At 46.1% G+C, this 19847-nt stretch overlaps 8 non-coding genes across 8 annotated transcripts; 6 read left to right on the top strand and 2 right to left on the bottom strand.

Annotated features, from left to right (window-relative positions):
• Window positions 1–854: 854 nt before the first annotated feature.
• Window positions 855–927, top strand: trnak-uuu (transfer RNA lysine (anticodon UUU)). Its single transcript has one exon. It is a non-coding gene; the product is annotated as a tRNA-Lys (tRNA).
• A 267-nt stretch (window positions 928–1194) lies between these two features.
• trnat-agu (transfer RNA threonine (anticodon AGU)) lies at window positions 1195–1268 on the bottom strand. The gene has a single exon. It is a non-coding gene; the product is annotated as a tRNA-Thr (tRNA).
• Window positions 1269–3263: 1995 nt separating this feature from the next.
• trnak-uuu (transfer RNA lysine (anticodon UUU)) lies at window positions 3264–3336 on the top strand. The gene has a single exon. It is a non-coding gene; the product is annotated as a tRNA-Lys (tRNA).
• A 2890-nt stretch (window positions 3337–6226) lies between these two features.
• On the top strand, window positions 6227–6300 carry trnak-uuu (transfer RNA lysine (anticodon UUU)). Its single transcript has one exon. It is a non-coding gene; the product is annotated as a tRNA-Lys (tRNA).
• Window positions 6301–7276: 976 nt separating this feature from the next.
• Window positions 7277–7349, top strand: trnak-uuu (transfer RNA lysine (anticodon UUU)). Its single transcript has one exon. It is a non-coding gene; the product is annotated as a tRNA-Lys (tRNA).
• A 2368-nt stretch (window positions 7350–9717) lies between these two features.
• On the top strand, window positions 9718–9790 carry trnak-uuu (transfer RNA lysine (anticodon UUU)). The gene has a single exon. It is a non-coding gene; the product is annotated as a tRNA-Lys (tRNA).
• A 5210-nt stretch (window positions 9791–15000) lies between these two features.
• Window positions 15001–15075, bottom strand: trnat-agu (transfer RNA threonine (anticodon AGU)). The gene has a single exon. It is a non-coding gene; the product is annotated as a tRNA-Thr (tRNA).
• Window positions 15076–17516: 2441 nt separating this feature from the next.
• trnak-uuu (transfer RNA lysine (anticodon UUU)) lies at window positions 17517–17589 on the top strand. Its single transcript has one exon. It is a non-coding gene; the product is annotated as a tRNA-Lys (tRNA).
• Window positions 17590–19847: the final 2258 nt, after the last annotated feature.

The raw sequence follows: 19847 nt of genomic DNA on the forward strand, positions 1-19847 counted from the left end.
TACACTAAACAGAGAATTGAAACAATACTCTAAAGGAAACCGGTTTTTAAAAAGAGTGCCCTATTCTAAACAGAGATTTTAAATTGTCCGATTCTAAACAGAGATTTTACTCGAAAAATGTTGAACAGTGTCACTCTCTAATCAGAGATTTAAAAGAGAGTCCTACTTTAAATAGAGAGTGTAAACAATGTCCTATATTAAACAGAGATGTTAAACAGTGCTTTACTGTAAATATAGATTTTAAACAGTGTCCTACACTAAACAGAGATTTTAATCAAGGTCCCACTCTAAAGAGAGATGTTAAGCATTCTCCTATACGAACCACAAATTTGAAACCGTGTCCAACAGTAAACAGAATGTTTAGTGAGGATGGTGCTCGAACCATAGATTTACATTAAACAGAGAATTTGAACAGTCTCCTGAAATAAACAGAGTTGTCAAACAATGTCCGGCAATTAATGGAGATTTTAAAACGTGCTGCACTGTAAACAGAGAGATTGAAATATTTCTTACACGAACCAGAGACTTTAGCAATGACCGACAATCAACATAGATTTTATAAAAGTGCCCTAATCTAAACAGACATTTTGAGATGGAATATTGGAAGGAGAGAGGAAGAATGTAAAGTGGGTGAAATGATGAGGTGCTTGCGGTGCCAAATGGATGAAATGCTCAGCCTGATTTGATTTCTGGACATTTAGAAAGTGACAGGAAATACTCATCTTGAATTTAAAGTGGATAACATGACACTTCCCCACCCACATTAAAAAACAAACTCTCCTTCAAGCTTATCTCTTCTAATTCCATATCAGAGCGCGGCTTGTTCAACGGAGGGAAAAGGTAGGTTGCCCGGAGCCCGGATAGCTCAGTCGGTAGAGCATCAGACTTTTAATCTGAGGGTCCAGGGTTCAAGTCCCTGTTCGGGCGTGGCTTTTCTTCCAGCCTCGACGCAACTGTTCAACGAGATGTTGTTCAAAATCGATTAACTGTGTTGTCCTTTGACAATTCCTCATACGCGATTGACCATTGCAAGTGTCGCCAGCAGCAAAATTCGGCCATCGTAATCGGTGTTTAATGGCCGGCAGAGCCGAAACGTGCCCCTGGTCGCCTTTCACTGCTGTCCTGACTGTGTGACGGTCGAGTTGCGGCGTCTGACATCAAGAATGATTTTGTTTCAAAATGGCACTCAGGCAAAGGTACCGCTGAGATTCGAACTCAGGATCTCCTGTTTACTAGGCAGGCGCTTTAACCAACTTAGCCACGGCACCACGACAATGGGGAAACGGGCATTACATCACAATAAAACATAAGAACATAAGAAATAGGAGCAGGAGTCGGCCATCGAGCCCCTCGAGCCTGTCCCACCATTCAATAAGATCATGGCTGATCTGCTGTGGCTCAGCTCCACATTCCCGCCCTCTCCCCATAACCCTTAATCCCCTCTCTTATCAAAAACCCATCAACCCGCGTCTTAAAAACATTTAGCGAGGCAGCCTCCACCACTTCAACGGGCAGAGAATTCCAGAGATTCACCACCCTTTGAGTGAAGAAGTTCCTCCTCAACTCCGTTCTAAACCGCCCCCCCTTTATCTTGAGGCTGTGCCCCCTAGTCCTACTGTCCTTTCTGAGCGGGAAGAGTCTCTCCACCTCGATCCTATCCATTCCATTCATCATCTTATACGTCTCAATGAGATCTCCCCTCATTCTTCTAAACTCTAACGAGTACAAGCCCAGTTTATTCAGCCTCTCCTCATAGCTCAACCCCCTCAACTCCGGCATCAGCCTAGTAAACCTCCTCTGCACTCCCTCCAAGGCCAAAATATCCTTGCGTAAGTACGGCGCCCAAAACTGCACACAGTACTCCAGCTGCGGCCTCACCAATGCGCTATACAGCCGCAGCAAGACCTCCCTACTTTTACATTCAATCCCCCTCGCTATGAAGGCCAGCATCCCATTTGCCTTCCTGATCACCTGCTGCACCTGCAAGCTGGGTTTTTGCGACTCATGCACAAGGACCCCGAGGTCCCTCTGCACCGTCGCCTGCTGCAGTTTTTCTCCACGTAAGTAATAATCCTTCCTACCATTATTCCTACCAAAGTGGACCACCTCACACTTGCCAACATTAAATTCCATTTGCCAGTTCCTGGCCCATTCGCCCAGCCTATCTAGATCATTCTGCAGACTCTCCACACCCTCCGCACAATTTGCCGTTCCCCCAATCTTGGTGTCATCAGCAAATTTCGACACCATACACTCAGTTCCCTCCTCCAGATCATCTATATAAATGGTAAATAGCTGAGGCCCCAGCACCGACCCCTGATGCACTCCACTAGTCACCAACCGCCAATCCGAATAGCACCCATTGACCCCCACTCTCTGCCTCCTATTTGACAACCAGTCCTCTGTCCACGCTAACACCCTACCCCCAACTCCATGTCCCCTGACCTTCTGCAATAACCTCTTGTGAGATATGTTGTCAAACGCCTTCTGAAAATCAAGAAAGACCGCATCCACCGGCTCTCCTCTATCCACCGCCCTAGACACATCCTCATAGAACTCAAGTAAGTTTGTCAGACACGACTTCCCCTTAACGAAACCGTGCTGCGTCTGCTCTATCAAGCAATTCCCCTCAAGAAGCAAACTATGGTGGATCCTGCAATCTGAAAGAAAAGCAAATTTGCTGGAAAATCGCCGAAGGTGATACATTTCCAATCAACAAGGCTATTTCAAGATTGGCTTCACACTGTGGAATCAACAGTCTGTAAGATGTTACAATTGGTTCCCTGGCACTTAAAATTGAAATATATTTCATTGAGTGAGGTTTGCACAATTCATGTTGAAACTTTGCATTATGCAAGAAGCAGATCCTCAGAGAGATGGTGATTTACTTCAAATTGTACAACGTGAAATGCATGAACAAGTAGCACGGAGATTTTAACTCAGGAATATCAGCCTACTAGGCAAGTGCATGAACAAACTGAAGCACAGTTGACTTATTTTGAGACGCAATATAGGAAGGAGAGAGGAAGAATGTGAAGTGGGAGATATGAGGTTCTCTTTGGGCAAAATAGATGAAATGCTCAGCACAATTGGCGTTTTGGACATTTAGAAAATGACGCAAAATACTCATCTTGAATTTAAAGTGGATAACATGACATTTCCCCATTCACATTAGAAAGTGAACTCTCCTTCAATCTTATCTCGTCTAACTCCATGTCAGAGCGCGGGCTTGTTCAATGGAGGGAAACACGCTGCTACCTGGAGCCCGGGTAGCTCAGTTGGTAGAGCATCAGACTTTTAATCTGAGGGTCCAGGGTTCAAGTCCCTGTTCGGGCGTTGCTTTTCTTCCAGCCTCAACGCAACTGTTCAACGAGATGTTCTTCAAAATCCATTAACAGTTGTCCGTTGACAATTCCTCACACGCGATTGACCATTACAAGAATCGCCAGCAGCAAAATTGAATCATTTTAATGGGTGTTTGATGGCCGGCAGAGGCGAAATGCGGCAGAGGCCGCCTTTTCCTGCTGTCCACCGGTGGAGTTGCGGCGTCTGACAGCAAGAGTGATTTTGTTGCAAAATGCCACTTACGTGAAGGCGCCGCTGAGGAACACAGGACCTCCTGTTTACTAGGCAGGCGCTTTAACCAACTTAGCCACGGCACCAACGCCACGTCTGGAGCTTCATAACAATCTGTATATAGAAATAAAATCAAACTAGGGTGGATCCTGCAATCTGAAAGAAAAGCAAACCTGCTGGAAAATCACCGAAGCTCCTACAGCATCTGGGCACAGAGAACAGAAACAAACTTTCGGGAAATTTCTTCACCCAGAGGGTGCTGAATGTGTGGAATTCACTACCACACAATGTACTTTGCTTGAATCCAAGAAGAGATTCCGTTTGGCTCTTGGGCAAAAGGGATCCAGGGGTATGGGAGGGAGGGTGATCAGGATTCGATGATCGGCCATGATCAAAATGAATGGCGGGGCAGTCTCGAAGGGCCCAACCACCCAGTCCTGCTTCCGGCTTCTTTTCCAATGTTCAGATTCTGCATCCTGAGGGAATGTCATCCTGACTCGGAATGTCGTCTTTGTTCTCTCTCCACGAATGCAGAGATTTTCAGCATTTTCTATTTTAGTTATATGGATTTACTAAAGCTAAGTGGATGCTACTCATGCCCCTATTTCTGATGGACTGACAGATACTCAGAACACCAACAAACACGATTCTAATTGTTTGGGAGGGCGTGGAGGCCAGATTCGCCAGCAACTTTCCTCTATTAACTGGTTACTTAGGAGACTGCTCTGCAGTGTTAAAACTGTTAAAGCTGCGAAAATATCTCGGTTTATTCTTGAGCAATAGCAACAAGCTGCCAAACGAATTGTTCGGTGACAATCCAATTTCATTTTCACGGATGACTTGCTGGAAATAGAGACACAATTTTGAAAATCAAATGCATTGAAGCTGTGGCAAATTATTCGTCAAAGATGTACCTCTGAACAAAAGCCGTCATTAACAGTTTGAAGATCTGTGCAGAGAGAAAAAGACTCACTGTTTAGGTAGAACAGAAACATGCTTGATGTCCGGAACAGACTCATTGTTGCAAAGGGACACGTTATGCTGTAGAATGCAGGACACTGAAACTGCTGGTCCTCAGAGAGATGGTGATTTACTTCAAATTGTACAACGTGAAATGCAGAAACAACTAGCACGGAGATTTTAACTCAGGAATATCAGCCTACTAGGCAAGTGTATGAACGAACTGACCTACAGTTGACTTACTTTGAGACGCAATTTCGGAAGGAGAGAGGAAGAATGTAAAGTGGGTGAAATGATGAGGTGCTTGTGGTGCCAACTGGACGAAATGCTCAGCCCGATTTGATTTCTGGACATTTAGAAAGAGACAGGAAATACTCATCTTGAATTTAAAGAGGTTAACATGACACTTCCCTACCCACATTAAATAAGAACATAAGAACATAAGAAATAGGAGCAGGAGTAGGCCATCTAGCCCTTCGAGCCTGCCCCGCCATTCAATAAGATCATGGCTGATCTGTCGCTGCTCAGTTCCACTTTCCCGCCCTCTCCCCATAACCCTTAATCCCCTCTCTTATCAAAAACCCATCAACCCGCGTCTTAAAAATATTTAGCGAGGCAGCCTCCACCACTTCAACGGGCAGAGAATTCCAGAGATTCACCACCCTTTGAGTGAAGAAGTTCCTCCTCAACTCCGTTCTAAACCGCCCCCCTTTTATCTTGAGGCTGTGCCCCCTAGTCCTACTGTCTTTTTTGAGCGGGAAGAGTTTCTCCACCTCTATCCTATCCATCCCATTCATCATCTTATAAGTCTCAATGAGATCTCCCCTCATTCTTCTAAACTCTAACGAGTACAAGCCTAGTTTATTCAGCCTCTCCTCATGGCTCAACCCCCTCAACTCCGGTATCAGCCTAGTAAACCTCCTCTGCACTCCCTCCAAGGCCAAAATATCCTTGCGCAGGTGCGGCGCCCAAAACTGCACACAGTACTCCAGCTGCGGCCTCACCAATGCCCTATACAGCTGCAGCAAGACCTCCCTACTTTTATATTCAATCCCCCTCGCTATGAAGGCCAGCATCCCATTCGCCTTCCTGACCACCTGCTGCACCTGCAAGCTGGGTTTTTGCGACTCATGCACAAGGACCCCGAGGTCCCTCTGCACCGTCGCCTGCTGCAGTTTTTCGCCACATAAGTAATAGTCCTTCCTACCATTCTTCCTACCAAAGTGGACCACCTCACACTTGCCAACATTAAATTCCATTTGCCAGTTCCTGGCCCATTCGCCCAGCCTATGTAGATCCTTCTGCAGACTCTCCACACCCTCCGCACAATTTGCCGTTCCCCCAATCTTGGTGTCATCTGCAAATTTCGACACCCTACACTCGGTTCCCTCCTCCAGATCATCTATATAAATGGTAAAAAGCTGAGGCCCCAGCACCGACCCCTGGGGCCCTCCACTAGTCACCATCCGCCAATCCAAATAGCACCCGTTGACCCCCACTCTCTGCCTCCTATTTGACAACCAATCGTCTATCCACGCTAACACCCTACCCCCAACTCCATGTCCCTCGACCTTCTGCAATAACTTCTTGTGAGGTACTTTGTCAAACGCCTTCTCCTTCAATCTTATCTGGTCTAACTCCATGTCAGAGCGCGGTTTGTTCACCGGACTGAAAGCTGGAGCTGTTGGGAGCCTGAATAGCTCAGTCGGTAGAGCGTCAGACTTTTAATCTGAGGGTCCAGGGTTCAAGTCCCTGTTCTAGGCGTTGCTTTTCTTCCAGCCTGAACGGAACTGTTCAACGAGATGTTCTTCAAAATCGATTAACAGTTGTCCTTTGACAATTCCTCACACGCGATTGACCATTCCAAGTCTCGCAACCAGGGAAGGTCCATCATTTTCATCGGTGTTTGACGGCCGGCAGAGTCGAAATGCGCCTCTGGCCGCCTTTTCCTGCTATCCGACTGTGTGAAGGTCGAGTTGCGGCGTCTGACAGCAAGAGTGATTTTGTTGCAAAATGTCACTTAGACGAAGGTGCCGCTGGGACTCGAACTCAGGATCTTAACCAACTGAGCCACGGCGCCAACGCAACGATCATTAAAATTTGTGTGTAAAAATGAAATCAAACTACGGTGGACCCTGCGATCTGAAGGAAAAGCAAACAGGCTGGAAAATCACCCAAGGTGATACATTTCCAACCAACAAGGCTATTTCAAGATTGGCTTCACACTGTGGAATCAACAATCTGTAAGAAGTTACAATTGGTTCCCTGGCACTTAAAATTGAAATATATTTCACTGAGTGAGGTTTGCACAATTCATGTTGAAACTTTGCATTATGCAAGAAGCAGATCCTCAGAGAGATGGTGATTTACTTCAAGTTGTACAACGTGAAATGCACGAACAAGTAGCACGGAGATTTTAACTCAGGAATATCAGCCTACTAGGCAAATGCATGAACTGAACCACAGTTAACTTATTTTGAGACGCAATATAGGAAGGAGAGAGGAAGAATGTAAAGTGGGAGATATGAGGTTCTCTTTGAGCAAAATAGATGAAATGCTCAGCACAATTGGAATTTTGGGCATTTAGAAAATGACGCAAAATACCCATCTTGAATTTAAAGTGGATAACATGACATTTCCCCACTCACATCAGAAAGTGAACTCTCCTTCAATCTTATCTCGCCTAACTCTATGTCAGAGCGCGGTTTGTTCAACAGAGGGAAACGTGCTGTTTCTGAGAGTCCGGGTAGCTCAGTCGGTACAGCATCCGACTTTTAATCTGAGGGGCCCGGGTTCAAGTCCCTGTTTGGGCGTTGTTTTCCTTCCAGCCTCAACGCAACTGTCCAACGAGATGTTCTTCAAAATCGATGAACAGTTGACCTTTGACAATTCCTCACACGCGATTGACCATTGCTAGAATCGCCAGCAGCAAAATTGAATCACTTTAATGGGTGTTTGATGGCCGGCAGAGGCGAAATGCACCCGTGGCCGCCTTTTGCTGCTGTCCAACTGTGTGACGGGCGAGTTGCGGCGTCTGACAGCAAGAGTGTTGCAAAATGTCGCTGACGGGAAGGTACCGCTAGAGATTCGAACTCAACCTCTCCTATTTACTAGACGAGCGCTTTAACCAACTTAGCCACGGCACCAACGCCACCACCCGCCAACCATTACAATCTGTATATAAAAATAAAATCAAACTAGGGTGGATCCTGCAATCTGAAAGAAAAGCAAACATGCTGGAATATCCCGAAGCTCCGACAGCATCTGGGCACAGAGAACAGAAACAAAGTTCCGGGAAATTTCTTCACCCAGAGGGTGCTGAATGTGTGGAATTCACCACCACACAATGTACTTGAAGTTAAACTTTGTTTGATTCCAAGAAGAGATTCCGTTTGTCTGTTGGGCAAAAGGGATTAAGGGTGTGGGAGGAAGGGTGATCGGGATTTTTAAAGGCGCGAAACCATTTCAGTTTATTCTTGAGCAATAGGAACATGCTGCCGAACGAAGTGTTCAGTGACAATCCAATTTCTTTTTCACGGATGGCTTGCTGGAAATAGAGAACACAATTTTGAAAGTCAAATGCATTGAAGCAGCCGCGAATTATTTCTCAAAGATGAACATATGAACAAAAGCCGTCGTTGACAGTTTGAAGATCTGGGCAGAGTGAAAGAGACTCACTGTTCAGACAGAATAGACACGTGCTTGATGGCCGGAATGAGATGTTAAGGGGTTAACATCCCATGGATCTCCTATGATCTTGGCCTTCTGTTAAAAAGGTTTTGCAAGCTGAGATCCTGCAAAATTGCAAATGCAGCTGGTTGCTTTAAGATAAAGTGAAATGTAACGGCTTTATCAAAGGCAGACCGTGCTTTACGAGCCTAGTTGAGTTCTTTGAAAATGTGTCAAACACATTGACGAAGGAAGAGCGGTAGATGTGGTTTATATGGACTTCAGCAAGGCATTAGATAAGGTCCACCATACAAATCTTCTTGAGAAAGTGAGAGGGCATGAGATCAAAGGGGCTGTTGCCTTGTGGATCCAGAACTGGCTTGCCCGCAGAAGGCAGAGAGCGGCTGTATATGGGTCTTTTTCTGCATGGAGGTCGGTCACCAGTGGAGTGCCCCAGGGATGTGTACTGGGACCTTTGCTGTTTGTAATTTTCATAAATGACCTGGGTGAGGAAGTGGAGGGATGAGTTGGTAAGTTTGCCGACGACACGAAGGTTGGTGGTGTTGTGGATAGTCTGGAGGGATGTCAGCAGTTGCAGCGCGACATGGATAGGATGTAAGACTGGGCAGAGAAGTGGCAGATGGACTTCAACCTGGATAAATGTGCAGTGGTCCATTTTGGCAGGTCAAACGGGATGAAGGAGTATAATATCAAAGGTAAGACTCTTTGTAGTGTAGAGGATCAGAAGGACCTTGGGATCCGTGTCCATAGGACTCTTAAATCGGCCTCGCAGGTGGAGGATGTGGTTAAGAGCGCATATGGTGTACTGGCCTTCAGCCATCAGGGGATTGAGTTTAGGAATGGGGTGAAAATACTGCAGCTTTATAAGGCCCTAGTCAGACCCCACTTGGAGTACTGTGCTCAGTTCTGGTCCCCTCATTACAGGAAGGATGTGGAAGCTATTGAATGGGTGCAGAGGAGATTTACAAGGCTGTTACCTGGATTAGGTGGCATGGCATATGAGGATAGTTTGAGGGAGCTCGATCGTTTCTCCTTGGAGAGATGAAGGATGAGAGGTGACCTGATAGAGGTGTATAAGATGTTGAGAGGTATAGATTGGGTGGATTCTCAGGGGCTTTTTCCCAGGGCTGAAATAGTTGATACGAGAGGACACAGGTTTAAGGTGCTGGGGAGTAGGTACAGCGGAGATGTCAGGTTTAAGTTTTTCACTCAGAGGGTGATGGGTGCGTGGAATCAGCTGCTATCGGTGGTGGTGGAGGCAAATTCAATCGGGTCCTTTCAATGGCAACTGGAGGGGGGCGGGATTTCGACATATTTTTACTCACATACTGTATTTGTACTTACTTTTGCTGTTGCAAAGCACGTGATCTGGGTGAAGTTATACTGTCTGTGCGTGACTAATTGCTGTGAAAGTGTATAAAGGGGCAGATTCCCCCCGTTCGAGGTAGTATCACGGCTTGTTCAACGAAGGGAGGAGGCGGCCTGTATTGTGCCCGGGTAGCTCAGTCGGTAGCGCATCAGACTTTTAATCTGAGGGTCCAGGGTTCAAGTCCCTGTGCGGGTGTCGCTTTTCTTCCAGCCTCAACGCAACTGTTCAGCGAGATGTTCTTCAAAATGGATTAACGGTTGTCCTTTGACCCATTCCTCAGACGCGATTAACCATTGCAAGTGTCACCAGCAGCAAAATTCAACCATTTTAATAGGTGTTTGATGGGCGGCAGAGCCGAAATGCGCCTCTGGCCGCCATTTCCTGCTGTCCAACTGTGTGACGGTAGAGTTGCGGCGTCTGACAGCAAGGGTGATTTTGTTGCAAAATGTCACTTTGATGAAGGTGATGCTGAGATTCGGACACAGGAGTTCCTATTCACTGGGCAGGCGCTTTAACCAACTTAGCCACCGCGCACGCACCATTACCATCTGTATATAAAAACAGAGGCAAACTAGGGTGGATCCTGCAATCTGAAAGAAAATCAAACACGCTGGAAAATCACCGAAGCTCCTGCAGCATCTGGGCACAGAGAACAGAAACAAAGTTCCGGGAAATTTCTTCACCCAGAGGATGCTGAATGTGTGGAATTCACACAAACGCAATTGTTCAACGAGATGTTCTTCAAAATCCATTAACACTTGTTCTTTGACAGTTCCTCACATTGACCATCGCAAGTGTCGCCAGCAGCAAAAATCAATCATTTTAATTGTTGTTCGTCCATCGCCATCGATGAGGACCTCGACACCACTAGTCATTTTGAGTCTGGTTGCGGTGTGTCCGAAGATGGCTGATCAGGGCCAATTCGGGCAGGGAATGCCCTGGTACATATTGGACAGACCTGGGTAGACACTGTAGTTGTTGTGCTGGTGGCTCTGGACTTGTGCAGCTCACGCTTAAGTTGTGCTTCAGCAATAAACCTTGCTTCGTGAGCTTGACAGCCTTTGTGGATGAGGCAGCGCCAGGTAGGGCGGTTTCCTTCCAGCATTTCCCAGGTGGTCGTTTCAATGTCAAGCGACTTCAGGGAGACTTTGAGTGTGACTTTGAAACATTTCTTCTGCCCTCCATGCGAGCGTTTTCCAGCAGAGAGTTCCCAAAAAGGAGCTGTTTGGGTATGCGCTCATCTGACATACGGATGACATGTCCTGCCCACTGGGTCTGCGCTCTCATCAGCAGTGTGTGGACTGATGGCAGACTTGCTCTAGAGAGAACTTCAGTGTCTGGTACTTTGTCTTGCCATCTGATGCGTCATATTCTGCGAAGACAAGTCATTTGGAAATGATTGAGCTGTCTTGCATGTCTTCGATACACAGTCCACATTTCACAGGCATACGGGAGAGTAGTGAGTACCGCGGCGCTGTAGACCTTCAGTTTTGTTGCTGGGCTGATTCCTCAACACTCCCATACAGTGGAGCGCAGTCCACCAAAAGCAGAACTTGCCTTTGCTGTTCTGCAGTTAACTTCTGTATCAATAGTTGCTGCTTGGGAGAAGGTGCTGGCAAGATAAGTGAACTGGTTCACTGCCTGTAGTTTCTGCCCATTGATTGTGATTATGGGTTCTGTGTACGGTGTACGAGGAGCAGGCTGGTGCATGACTTCGGTCATTTTAATGTTGATGGTGAGTCCAAATTTGTCACAAGCCGTGGAAAATTTGTCCACACTGACTTGCATCTCGGGCTCTGAGCCAGCATACAGGGCGCAGTCATCGGCAAAGAGGAAATCTCTCAGAACAGTCTCTTTCACTTTGGTAATAGCTTGAAGTCTCCTCAGGTTGAAAAGCTTCCCATCCACTCTGTATTTGAGGCTGATTCCAGAAACACTGGAAGGTGTTGTGGGAAAATTACCACTTCGGAGTCAGACTGGAGAAACAACAATACAGTTTTATTTAACGAAGCTTCATGGAGAAAAGGCACCAGCACCTCGCGGCACTGGACAGCTACCTTCTCTCGAAGAAACAACAGAAGCGGTCCATCTTTATACCCTTTACACAATAGGTGGACTGGACACGATTATCACATCGTTATTGTCAAATGGGTACAACATTTCTTAGCTCATTATTATGGACAGGTACAGCCATTATCGTTTCAATATCACATTGTTCCATGAATGGGTACATTTCCTCTTTATCAATGACTTAATTTTATTCTATTCTTGTAGAAAGTGGTTCCTTTGTATTTATGCATTCCTGTTCTTAATCTCCCTCTCAGACCCCATTATCCCAGGACTATCTTTATCTCTTTTAAGGCGCCTGGCTTCCTGAAGCGTCTGTTCCCCGTTTTAATTTAATTAACTGCCTATCCTGTGGTTTAGATTTTAAATAGTTGTCTGTGTTTGAAACTCAGTGTCTGTGTTGGAAGTCAGTGCAGGTTTAATGACTTTTAACCCCTTATGTGCCGGACAGCTATTTTTATGCCAGGTATCCATCTTTATAGTTTTTTTCCGCCTTCAATTGACATCATTCAGCATGGCAGTAAACATCATGCTGAACAGTGTGCGTGCCAGCACGCAGCCCTGTTTGAGGCCATTGGTGACTGGGAATGCCTCAGAGGATTCTCCACCATCCAGTACTCTGGCCATCATGGAACTAGCGTACCATCTAGGCTAGGGAACCGTGGTGCACTAGGAAAGTTGATTCGCTGGTTAAAAAGAAAAAGGAGGCTTATGTCCGGATGAGACTTGAGGGCTCAGGTAGTGCACTAGAAAGCTTTAGATTGGCTAGGAGGGAGTTAAAGAGAGAGTTAAGAAGGGCTAAAAGAGGACATGAGAAGACTTTGGCTGATAGGATTAAGGAGAATCCTAAGGCGTTCTATAGATATGTTAAGAACAAAAGGTTGATTAGGGCAAGATTAGGGCCAGTTAGAGACAGCAGTGGGAAATTATGTGTGGAACTGGAAGAGATTGCAGAGGCATTGAACCAATATTTCTCTTCGGTGTTCACGCAGGGGGACATAAATGTAGCTGTGGAGAACACTGGGTTACAGTGTTGTAAACTGGATAGTATTGCAGTTGATAAGGAGGATGTGCTAGTTATTCTTGAGGGTTTGAAAATAGATAAGTCCCCTGGGCCGGACGGGATTTACCCTAGGATTCTCTGGGAGGCAAGGGAGGCGATTGCAGAGCCTCTGGCTCTGATCTTCAGGTCATCGTTGGTCACCGGTATAGTGCAAGAAGATTGGAGGTTAGCGAATATTGTCCCATTGTTTAAGAAGGGGAACAGAGACTTCCCCGGGAATTATAGACCGGTGAGTCTTACTTCTGTTGTGGGCAAGATTTTAGAAAAAATTATTAGGGATAGGATTTATAGTTATTTAGAGAGTAATGAATTGATTGGAGATAGTCAGCATGGTTTGTGAAGGGTAGGTCGTGCCTTACTAACCTTATTGAGTTTTTTGAGAAAGTGACCAAAGAGGTGGATGGGGGTAAGGCAGTTGACGTGGTATATATGGACTTTAGTAAGGCGTTTGATAAGGTTCACCATGGAAGGCTTCTGCAGAAATTGCAGATGTATGGGATTGAGGGTGATCTAGGAAATTGGATTAGGAATTGGCTGGCGGATAGGAGACAGAGGGTGGTGGTTGATGGTAAGTATTCGACATGGAGTTCAGTTACGAGTGGTGTGCATCAGGGATCTGTTTTGGGGCCACTGCTGTTTGTAATTTTTATAAATGATCTGGATGAGGGTATATTTGGGTGGATTAGTAAATTTGCTGATGACAGCAAAGTCGGAGGTGTGGTAGATAGTGAGGAAGGGTGTCTTAGTCTACAGGGAGACTTGGATAAGTTGCAGAGCTGGGCCGAGAGGTGGAGGATGGAGTTTAATGCGGAAAAGTGTGAGGTAATTCACTTTGGTAGGAATAACAGATGTGTAGAGTATAGGGCTAACGGTAGGACTCTGAATAGTGTGGATGAACAGAGGGATCTAGGTGTATGTGTACATAGATCCCTGAAAGTTGGGAATCAAGTAGATAGGGTTGTTAGGAAGGCATACGGTGTCTTGGCGTTTATTGGTAGGGGGATTGAATTTAGGAGCCGCAGCGTCATGTTGCAACTGTGCAAAACTCTGGTGCGGCCGCACTTGGAGTATTGTGTGCAGTTCTGGTCCCCACATTATAGGAAGGATGTGGAGGATTTGGAGAGGGAGCAGAGGAGGTTTACCAGGATGTTGCCTGGTATGGAGGGGAGGTCCTATGAGGAGGGGCTGAGGGATTTGAGGTTGTTTTCGTTGGAAAGAAGGCGGCTAAGAGGGGATCTTATTGAAACATATAAGATGATTAGAGGTTTAGATAGGGTGGACAGTGATAGCCTTTTTCCTCGGATGGAGAAAGCTAGCACGAGGGGGCATAGCTTTAAATTAAGGGATGGTAGTTGTAGGACGGATGTCAGGGGTAGGTTCTTTACCCAGAGGGTGGTGAGGGATTGGAATGCCCTGCCTGCTGCAGTTGTAAATGCGCCTAGTTTGGGGGTGTTTAAGAGATCCGTGGATAGGTTTATGGATGCTAAGGGTTTGGTTTAGGTTAGAGGGTCATTGTTTTTTAACTGGTCGGCGCAACATCGTGGGCCGAAGGGCCTGTTCTGCGCTGTAATGTTCTATGTTCTATGTTCTATCTGAATGAATTTGGGGGGCTTGAGGGGGGAGCCGAACTTTGTCCTGATCCCCCAGAGGCCTTGTCGGCTGACAGTGTCAAAGGCTTTCGCAATATAGGAACAAGACGAAGAATGTAAAGTGGGTGGAATGATGAGGTGCTTGTGGTACCAAATGGATGAAATGCTGAGCCCGATTTGATTTTTGGACACTTAGAAAGTGACAGGAAATACTCATCTTGAATCTAAAGTGGATAACATGACACTTCCCCACTCACATTCAAGAACGAACTCTCCTCCAATCTTATCTCGTCTAAATTCCTGTGAGAGCGCGGTTTGCTCAACGGAGGGGAGCACCCGCCTTTTGGGAGCCCGGATAGCTCAGTCGGTAGCGCATCAGACTTTTAATCTGAGAGTCTAGGGTTCACGTCCCTGTTTAGGCGTTGCTTTTCTTCCAGCCTCAACGCAACTCTACAGTGAGATGTTCTTCAAAATCGATTAACGGTTGTCCTTTGACAATTCCTCGCATGCGATTGACCATTGCAAGTGTCGCCAGCAGCAAAACTGAATCATTTGACGAGGTGTTTGATGGGCGGCAGAGCCGAAATGCGTCTCTGACCGCCTTTTCCTGCTATCGAACTGTGTGGCTGTCGATTTGCGGCGTCTGACAGCAAGTGGGTTTTTGTTGGAAAATGTCACTGACGAGAAGGTGCCGCATGAGAGTCGAACTCAGGATCTCCTGTTTACTAAACAGGCGCTTTAACCAACTGAGCCACGACACCAACGCCACACCGGGGCTCCCATTACAATCTATAAATAAAAATAAAATCAAACTACGGTGGATCCTGTAATCTGAAACAAAAGGAAACATGCTGGAAAATCACCGAAGCTCCTACACCATCTGGGCACAGGGAACAGAAACAAAGTTTCGGGAAATTTCTTCACCCAGAAGGTGCTGAATGTGTGCAATTCACTACCACACAATGTACTTGAAGATAAACTTCGTTTGATTTCAAGAGATTCCGTTTGTCTCTTAGGCAAAAGGGATCAAGGGGTGTGGGAGGAAGGGTGATCGGGATTATTAAAGCTGCGAAACCATTTCAGTTTATTCTTGAGCAATAGGAACATGCTGCCGAACGAAGTGTTCAGTGACAATCCAATTTCTTTTTCACGGATGGCTTGCTGGAAACAGAGACACAATTTTGAAAATCAAATGCATTGAAGCTGCGGCAAATTATTTGTCAAATATGAACATATGAACAAAAGTCGTCGTTAACAGTTTGAAGATCTGTGCAGGGAGAAAGAGACTCACTGTTCAGATAGAATAGACACGTGCTTGACGGCCGGAATCAGATGTTAAGGGGTTAACATCTCATGAATCTCCTGTGAACTTGACCTTTTGTAAAAATGGTTTTGCAAGCTGAGATCCTGCAAAATTGCAAATGCAGCTGGTTGCTTTAAGATAAAGTGAAATGTCACGGCTTTGTCAAAGGCAGACCGTGCTTTACGAGCCTAGTTGAGTTCTTTGAAAATGTGTCAAATACATTGACGAAGGAAGGGCGGTAGATGTGGTTTATATGGACCTCAGCAAGGTGTTCGATAAGGTCCCCCATGCAAATCTTCTTGAGAAAGTGAGAGGGCATGGGATCCAAGAGGCTATTGTCTTGTGGATCCAGAACTGGCTTGCCCGCAGAAGGCAGAGAGTGGCTGTGGATGGGCCTTTTTCTGCATGGAGGTCGGTCACCAGTGGAGTGCCCCAGGGATGTGTACTGGGACCCTTGCTGTTTGTAATTTTCATAAATGACCTGTATAAGGAAGTGGAGGGATGGGTTCGTAAGTTTGCCGACGACACGAAGGTTGGTGGTGTTGTGGATAGTCTGGAGGGATGTCAGAAGTTGCAGCGTGACATCGATGGGATCTAAGACTGGGCAGAGAAGTGGCAGATGGACTTCAACCTGGATAAATGTGCAGTGGTCCATTTTGGCAGGTCAAATGGGATGAAGGAGCATAATATCAAAGGTAAGACTCCTAGCAGTGTAGAGGATCAGAAGGACCTTGGGGTCCGGGTCCATAGGACTCTTACATCAGCCTCGCAGGTAGAGGATGTGGTTCAGAACGCATATGGTGTACTGGCCTTCAGCAATCAGGGAACTGAGTTTAGGAGTGGGGGAAAAATACTGCAGCTTTATAAGGCCCTAGTCAGACCCCACTTGGAGTACTGTGCTCAGTTCTGGTCGCCTCATTACAGGAGGGATGTGGAAGCTATTGAATGGGTGCAGAGGAGATTTACAAGGGTGTTACCTGGATTGGGTGGCATGGCATATGAGGATAGTTTGAGGGAGCTCGGTCTTTTCTCCTTGTAGAGACGAAGGATGAAAGGTAACCTGATAGAGGTGTATAAGATGTTGAGAGGTATAGATCGGGTGGATTCTCAGAGGCTTCTTCCCAGGGCTGAAATGGTTGTTACGAGAGGACACAGGTTTAAGGTGCTGGGGAGTAGGTACAGCGGAGATGTCAGGTTTAAGTTTTTCACTCAGAGGGTGATGGGTGCGTGGAATCAGCTGCCGTCGATGGTGGTGGAGGCAAATTCGATAGGGTCCTTTAAGAGACTTCTGGATGAGTACATGGGATTTAATAGGATTGAGGGTTATACATAAGTCTGGTGGGTAGCGATGTGCTCAGCGCAACTTGTGGGCCGAAGGGCCTGTTTGTGCTGTAGTTTTTCTATGTTCCATGTTCTATGTCTCCATTAGCTTAAAAGCTGTGATTAATTGCATCTTGTTTGAGACAACTTGTGCTGATATCAGCACATACTCCTTTTTCTGTACTATCACGTTGGACTTGTAAATAACAGAACTCTTGGCTTTATTAAATCGGTCTCGACTGGACTGGGCTAAATGCTGCCCTTGTTTGAAGGAGATAACATTCACTTTATGGGCAAAGTAATATCCCAAGATATACATGAGAACAGTTGCTAACTCACACTGGAGCAATGGTGGACTTGCAGTTTCAATGGCAACTGGAGGGGGAGTGGGTTTTCGACATATTTTTACTCACATACTGTATTTATACTAACTTTCGCTGTTGCTAAGCACGTGATCTGGGTGAAGTTATACTGTCTGTCCGTGACTAATTGCTGTAAAAGAGTATAAAGGGGGAGATTGCCCCCGTTCGAGGTAGTATCACGGCTTGTTGAACGGAGGGAGAAGCCCCGGTTTCCGGAGCCCGGGTAGCTCAGTCGGTAGAGCGTCAGACTTTTAATCTGAGGGTCCAGGGTTCGAGTCCCTGTTTGGGCTTTGCTTTTCTTCCAACCTGAACGCAGCTGTTCAACGAGATGTTATGCAAAATCCATTACCAGTTGTCCTTTGACCAATTCCTCAGACGCGATTGACCGTTGCAAGTGTCGCCAGCGGCAAAATTCAACCATTTTTAGAGGTGTTTGATGGCCGGCAGAGCCGAAATACGCCTGTGGCCGCCGTCCAACTGTGTGACGGTCGAGTTGCGGCGTCTGACAGCAAGAGTGATTTTGTTGCAAAATACCACTTAGCCAAAGTGCCACTGAGATTCGAATTCATAACCGCCTGCTTACGAGGCAGGTGCTTTAACCAACTTAGTCGCGGCGCCTGTATAGTGAGTGAGGGCATACTACAATCTGCATATAAAAGTAAAAGCAAACTAGGGTGGATCCTGCAATCTGAAAGAAAAGCAAACATGCTGGAAAATCACCGAAGGTCCAACAGCATCTGGGCACAGAGAACTGAAAATGTGGACATGAATGAGGGTCTACTTGTTAGGTTAAAGTGGTGTTTCGGAGAGTAATGCACAGGTAAGGATTTCTACAAGTGAATATTTGCAACGTATTGCTCCGAGTCTGGCAAACACCCCATGCCACCCCCAATCTCATCCCCCATTCCCACTCCTCACTACACCATCTTGCAACTCCACCATCTGCACGTGACCTTCACAGTGAATAATTTTGCTGACAAAACAGCGTTTCCACGCTGCGGGCCCGGTGTTGGTCCCAATTGGAATTGTTTCAGTTGTGGGACGATCATTTGTGAAGCAAATTTTGGAGAGGCAGTGTGGTTTGAGTAAGCGAGTTTGATTTGATTTGATTTATTAATGTCACAGGTATTAACATACAGCAAAAAGTATTGTTCCTTGCCCATTATTCAGACAAAGCATACCGGTTATAGAGAAGGAAACGAGAGGGTGCAGAATGTAGTGTTACAGACACAGTAGGGTGTAGAGAAAGATCAACTTAATGCATGGGAAGTCCATTCAAGCATCTGACAGCAACAGGGAAGAAGCCGTTCTTGAGTCGGTTGGAAGTGACCTCAGACTTTTATATCTTTTTCCCGATGGAAGAAGGTGAAAGAGAGAATGTCCGGGGTGTGTGGGGTCCTTAATTATACTGGCTGCTTTGCCGAGGCAGCAGGAAGTGTAGACAGAGTCAATGGATGGGAGGCTGGTTTGTGTGATGGATTGGGTTACATTCACGACACTTTGTCGTTCTTTGCAATGTTGGGCGGAGCAGGAGCCCATACCAAGCTGTGATACAACCAGAAAGAATGCTTTCTATGAAGCTCTGTTGGTGAGAGTCGTAGATGACTTGCCAAATTTCCTTAGTCTTCTCAGAGAGTCGCTGTGTAATTGAGAGGAAGGCAGTGACCGTCTTAAACCTAACGGCGAATGTCTGTGTGAGAGAAATAATCTGTAGATATTAGATTAGACTGTTGGAGGATATGAAAATTTCAGCCATGAAATATTCGGACCCAACCAGTAAATCGCGCTGTACAATCATTTCAGCAAAGTCCCGGGAGCTCAGTTGGTGGAGCACCAGACTTTTCACCTGAAAGTGCAGCGTTCAAATCCTGATCAAGTGCTGTATTTAATCTCGATGCTCCATCACGTCCCAGTGTTTCCATCACTGCGTTGGAGCCGTGGCAAAGTTGGTTATAGATTGAGAGGTATTTTCATTGACAAAGTTGTATTGTCAGGGCAACTAATTACCCCATCACTGCCGAAAGTTATCCCTCCAAAGGATGGACTCTGTCTTCACTTTGAGCGATATCACCCATTCTCTCATTGCTGTTGGCACCAAGTGCGGGAACTTCCTTTCCGAAAGTAGGAGTAGCTGCACCACATGCGCTGCAGCGATGGAAAAGGTGTCTTCTGAAGGGGATTATTATAAAGTGCCGGTTTGCCCATGGTCTCCAGAGCTGCCTCCCCAAATATAGTTAACCAAACCATTAGGATCTCATAATTCCAGGGTTTAGGTTCAGAGTCGATCCTTGATTGCAATTCCCGTTCTCTGAAACATTGTGAAACACGCTAAATGGAGGGTGCGAATGCGATTCTTCAGCGCCCTCATTTCCCACAACATGCATTTCGAAGGATTTTCAAAGGGAGCAATGTCCTTGCTTATTCTCCGCTGGTTTGTATTGATTAAAAGTTGTTACCTGAATAAAATATTGGTTTGCATTCAGTCAGGCAGCTATCTAAAGTTTGGAAATCGATGAGTGCCTATTTATAAGGTTAGAGTGATGCTTCG

This window comes from Carcharhinus amblyrhynchos, chromosome 13 (genome assembly GCF_965287045.1).
Source record: "Carcharhinus amblyrhynchos chromosome 13, sCarAmb.v2.hapA, whole genome shotgun sequence".
NCBI lineage: Eukaryota > Metazoa > Chordata > Chondrichthyes > Carcharhiniformes > Carcharhinidae > Carcharhinus > Carcharhinus amblyrhynchos.